We start from the raw sequence: 6,000 nt of genomic DNA on the forward strand, positions 1-6,000 counted from the left end.
TGGCTTCCTCCCTGTGATCACTTGTCCCTGGCTTCCCCCTGTGATCACTTGTCCCTGGCTGTGATCACTTGTCCCTCCCTCCCCTGTGATCACTTGTCCCTGGCTCCCTCCCCTGTGATCACTTGTCCCTGGATCACTTGTCCCTGGCTCCCTCCCCTGTGATCACTTGTCCCTGGCTTCCTCCCCTGTGATCACTTGTCCCTGGCTCCCTCCCCTGTGATCACTTGTCCCTGGCTCCCTCCCCTGTGATCACTTGTCCCTGGCTCCCTCCCCTGTGATCACTTGTCCCTGGCTCCCTCCCCTGTGATCACTTGTCCCTGGCTTCCTCCCCTGTGATCACTTGTCCCTGGCTCCCTCCCCTGTGATCACTTGTCCCTGGCTCCCTCCCCTGTGATCACTTGTCCCTGGCTTCCTCCTCCTCTGTGATCACTTGTCCCTGGCTTCCTCCTCTGTGATCACTTGTCCCTGGCTCCCTGTGATCACCCCTGTGATCACTTGTCCCTGGCTCCCTCCCTGTGATCACTTGTCCCTGTCTGTGATCACTTGTCCCTGGCTACCTCCACTGTGATCACTTGTCCCTGGCTTCCTCCCCTCTGTGATCACTTGATCACTTGTTCCTGGCTCCCTCCCCTGTGATCACTTGTCCCTGGCTCCCTCCCCTGTGATCACTTGTCCCTGGCTTCCTCCCCTGTGATCACTTGTCCCTGGCTCCCTCCTCTGTGATCACTTGTCCCTGGCTCCCTCCCCTGTGATCACTTGTCCCTGGCTTCCTCCTCTGTGATCACTTGTCCCTGGCTTCCTCCTCTGTGATCACTTGTCCCTGGCTTCCTCCTCTGTGATCACTTGTCCCTGGCTCCCTCCCCTGTGATCACTTGTCCCTGGCTTCCTCCCCTGTGATCACTTGTCCCTGGCTTCCTCCCCTGTGATCACTTGTCCCTGGCTCCCTCCCCTGTGATCACTTGTCCCCCTCCCCTGTGATCACTTGTCCCTGGCTCCCTCCCCTGTGATCACTTGTCCCTGGCTTCCTCCCTGATCACTTGTCCCTGGCTCCCTGTGATCACTTGTCCCTGGCTCCCTCCCCTGTGATCACTTGTCCCTGGCTTCCTCCCCTGTTATCACTTGTCCCTGGCTTCCTCCCACTTGTCCGTGGCTCTCTCCCCTGTGATCACTTGTCCCTGGCTTCCTCCCCTGTGATCACTTGTCCCTGGCTTCCTCCCCTGTGATCACTTGTCCCTGGCTCCCTCCCCTGTGATCACTTGTCCCTGGCTCCCTCCCCTGTGATCACTTGTCCCTGGCTCCCTCCCCTGTGATCACTTGTCCCTGGCTCCCTCCCTGTGATCACTTGTCCCTGGCTTCCTCCCCTGTGATCACTTGTCCCTGGCTCCCTCCCCTGTGATCACTTGTCCCTGGCTCCCTCCCCTGTGATCACTTGTCCCTGGCTCCCTCCCCTGTGATCACTTGTCCCTGGCTTCCTCCCCTGTGATCACTTGTCCCTGGCTTCCTCCCCTGTGATCACTTGTCCCTGGCTTCCTCCCCTGTGATCACTTGTCCCTGGCTTCCTCCCCTGTGATCACTTGTCCCTGGCTTCCTCCTCTGTGATCACTTGTCCCTGGCTCCCTCCCCTGTGATCACTTGTCCCTGGCTTCCTCCTCTGTGATCACTTGTCCCTGGCTTGTCCTTCCTCCCCTGTGATCACTTGTCCCTGGCTCCCTCCTCTGTGATCACTTGTCCCTGGCTCCCTCCTCTGTGATCACTTGTCCCTGGCTCCCTCCTCTGTGATCACTTGTCCCTGGCTCCCTCCCCTGTGATCACTTGTCCCTGGCTCCCTCCTCTGTGATCACTTGTCCCTGGCTTCCTCCTCTGTGATCACTTGTCCCTGGCTTCCTCCCCTGTGATCACTTGTCCCTGGCTCCCTCCCCTGTGATCACTTGTCCCTGGCTCCCTCCCCTGTGATCACTTGTCCCTGGCTCCCTCCCCTGTGATCACTTGTCCCTGGCTCCCTCCCCTGTGATCACTTGTCCCTGGCTCCCTCCCCTGTGATCACTTGTCCCTGGCTCCCTCCCCTGTGATCACTTGTCCCTGGCAGGTTCCTCCCCTGTGATCTCTCTCTCTCTCTCTCTCTCTCTCTCTCTCTCTCTCTTTCTCTCCACACATCGCAACACTCACAGCCTGGGACAGTTTTGTTGCAAATCTTTTGCAACATCTCTTTGTCTTAGCCTGTTCCTGACGAGTCCTGAGTTACAGGCTGGTGGTTGCCTACTACACAATAGGCCTACGATACTCACCTCCCGCTGCGGTGTTTACGGCCGTCGCTGATATAATTAAGTCTCATCGTCAGGTTTATATGATCACTAAACAGGTGCACGTACACACGTACAACGATGCTTCACGGACCACACGTGAAACATACTGGCGCCCCCAGCAGCCAACCTTGCAGTAGCTCGCTCACTACACTGGTCCATTTCCCGGCGTTACCTCCCTCGTTATTCCGTGTCCTGTGTGTGTGTGTGTTTACTTAGATAATTGTGGTTACACGGGTCGAGTCACAGCTCTTGGACCAGCCATTTCAGGTCGAGTTTTCTTAACCCCTCCTCGTAGGACATATCCCGTAGCCGCCGGAACTTGTCTTGTAAAAATTTTCACTTTCTTTAATTTCTTGACGTGCTTCACCAGGTATGGGTTCCATATTGGTGCTGCATACTCCAATATGGGCCTGACGTACACGGTGTACAGTGTTTTCAACGATTCCTTACTGATATATCAGAATGCTATTGGTTAGGTTTGTTAAGCGCCCGTGTGCTGCAGCAGTTATTTGGTTGATGTGCGCCTCAGGAGATGTGTTCGGTGTTATACTCACCCCAAGATCCAATTCCTTGAGTGAGGTTTGCAGCTTTTTGGCCACCTATCCTGTACTCTGTCTGTATTTTTCTTTAACCTTCTCAAGCCTTCATGACTTTGCACTTGGAATGTATGTGCTCACCTAACTGTGGTTGCAGGGGTCGAGACTCAGCTCCTGGCCCCGCCTCTTCAATGAGTGCTACTAGGTCCCCTCTCTCCCTGTTCCACGAGCTTCATTGTTATTATTATTATTATTATTATTATTATTATTATTATTATTATTATTATTATTATTATTATTATACGTTCGAATTGCGTTTCACTTTACCCTCTGTTTTCCCTGAGTCAGGTTCAGTTCCTCTACTTCTCTCTCTCTCTCTCTCTCTCTCTCTCTCTCTCTCTCTCTCTCTCTCTCTCTCTCTCTCTCTTTCTCTCCACACATCTCATCAGTCACAGCCTGGGACAGTTTTGTTGCAAACCTTTTGCAACATCTCTTTGTCTTAGCCTGTTCCTGACGAGTCCTGAGTCCTGTACTCACCTAATTAACCTAATTGTGGTTGCAGGGGTCGAGACTCAGCTCCTTGTCCCCGCCTGTGTGTGTGTGTGTGTGTGTGCGCGTGTGTGTGTGTCAGTGTGTGTGTGTGTGTGTGTGAGTGTCTGTGTGTGTGTGTGTGTGTGTGTGTGTGTGTGTGTGTGTGTGTGTGTGTGTGTGTGTGTGTGTGTGTGTGAGTGTGTGAGTGTGTGTGTGTGTGTGTGTGTGTGTATGTGTGTGTGTGTGTGTGTGTGTACTCACCTATTTGTGGTTGCAGGGGTCGAGTCTTAGCTCCTGGCCCCGCCTCTTCACCGGTTGCTACTGGGCCCTCTCTCTCCCCGCTCCATGACCTTTATCAAACCTCGTCTTAAAACTGTGTATGGTTCCTGCCTCCACTACGTCATTTTCTAGGCTATTCCACTGCCTTACAACTCTATGACTGAAGAAATACTTCCTAATATCTCTCTGACTCATTTGTGTCTTCAACTTCCAATTGTGGCCTCTTGTTTCTGTGTCCCCTACCTGGAACATCCTGTCTTTGTCCACCTTGTCTATTCCACGCAGTATTTTATATGTCGTTATCATGTCTCCGCTGACCCTCCTGTCCTCCAGTGTCGTCAGGCCGATTTCCCTTAATCTTTCTTCATAGGACATTCCCCTTAGCTCTGGAACTAACCTTGTCGCAAACCTTTGTACTTTCTCTAGTTTCTTGACGTGCTTTATCAAGTGCGGGTTCCAAACAGGTGCTGCATACTCCAGTATGGGCCTGACATACACGGTGTACAGTGTCTTGAACGATTCCTTACTAACGTATCGGAATGCTGTTCTCAGGTTTGCCAGGCGCCCATATGCTGCAGCAGTTATCTGGTTGATGTGTGCTTCCGGAGACATGCTCGGTGTTATACTCACCCCAAGATCTTTCTCCTTGAGTGAGGTTTGCAGTCTTTGGCCACCTAGCCTATACTCGATCTGTGGTCTTCTGTGCCCTTCCCCTATCTTCATGACTTTGCATTTGGCAGGATTAAATTCGAGAAGCCATTTGCTGGACCAGGTGTCCAGTCTGTCCAGGTCTCTTTGAAGTCCTGCCTGGTCCTCATCAGATTTAATTCTCCTCATTAACTTCACATCATCTGCAAACAGGGACACTTCTAAGTCTAACCCTTCCATCATGTCGTTCACATATACCAAAAATAGCACTGGTCCTAGGACCGACCCCTGTGGGACCCCGCTCGTCACAGGTGCCCACTGTGATACATCATTACGTACCATGACTCGTTGTTGTCTCCCTGTCAGGTATTCTCTGATCCATTACAGTGCCCTTCCTGTTATATGCGCCTGATGCTCTAGCTTCTGCACTAATCTCTTGTGAGGAACTGTGTCAAAGGCCTTCTTGCAGTCCAAGAAGATGCAATCAACCCACCCCTCTCTCTCGTGTCTTACTTCTGTTATTTTATCATAAAACTCCAGAAGGTTTGTGACACAGGATTTGCCTTCCATGAATCCGTGCTGGTTGGCATTTATACTCTTGTTCCGTTCCAGGTGCTCCACCACTCTCCTCCTGATAATCTTCTCCATAATTTTGCATACTATACACGTCAATGACACAGGTCTATAGTTTAGTGCTTCTTTTCTGTCTCCTTTTTTAAAAATGGGAACTACATTTGCCGTCTTCCATACCTCAGGCAGTTGCCCAGTTTCCAGGGACGTGTTGAAGATTGTGGTAAGTGGCACGCACAACATATCTGCTCCCTCTCTAAGGACCCATGGGGAGATGTTGTCCGGTCCCATTGCCTTTGAGGTATCGATGTCCCTTAGCAGTTTCTTCACCTCCTCCTCATCTGTATGTATGTCGTCCAACACTTGTTGGTGAATTCCTTGCTGGTGTCCCCATCTGGTCTGTCCCCCCAGAGTCCTTCCTGACTCTACTGTAAATACTTCCTTAAATCTCGTGTTGAGCTCCTCACATACCTCTTGATCGTTTCTTGTGAGTTCTCCACCTTCTTTCCTCAGCCTTATCACCTGGTCCTTGACTGTTGTCTTCCTCCTAATGTGGCTATACAGCAGTTTCGGGTCAGATTTGACTTTCGATGCTATGTCGTTTTCATACTGTTGCTGGGCCTCCCTCCTTATCTGTGCATACTCGTTTCTGGCTCTTCTACTAATCTCCTTGTTTTCCTGGGTCCTATGCCTCCTGTACCTTTTCCATTCTCTGTTGCACTTAGTTTTTGCCTCCCTACACCTTCGGGTAAACCAAGGACTCGCTTTGGTCTTCCTATTATTTCTGTTTCCCTTGGGAACAAAACTTTCCTCTGCCGCCTTGCACTTTGTTGCCACATATTCCATCATCTCGTTTACTGATTTTCCTACCATTTATCTGTCCCACTGAACCTCCTGCAGGAAGTTTCTCATACCTGTGTAGTCCCCCCTTTTATAGTTTGGCCTGACCCCTTCAGTTCCTGTTACCTTCTCCACTTGTAACTCTACTATATAATCAAAACTCAGCACCACATGATCGCTAGCTCCAAGGGGCCTCTCGTAAGTGATGTCCTCAATGTCTGAACTGTTCAGGGTGAACACAAGATCCAGTCTTGCTGGCTCATCCTCCTCTCTCTCTCTGGTTTGTGTCCTGA

Source organism: Cherax quadricarinatus, chromosome 6 (genome assembly GCF_038502225.1).
Source record: "Cherax quadricarinatus isolate ZL_2023a chromosome 6, ASM3850222v1, whole genome shotgun sequence".
NCBI classification, from domain to species: Eukaryota; Metazoa; Arthropoda; class Malacostraca; order Decapoda; family Parastacidae; genus Cherax; species Cherax quadricarinatus.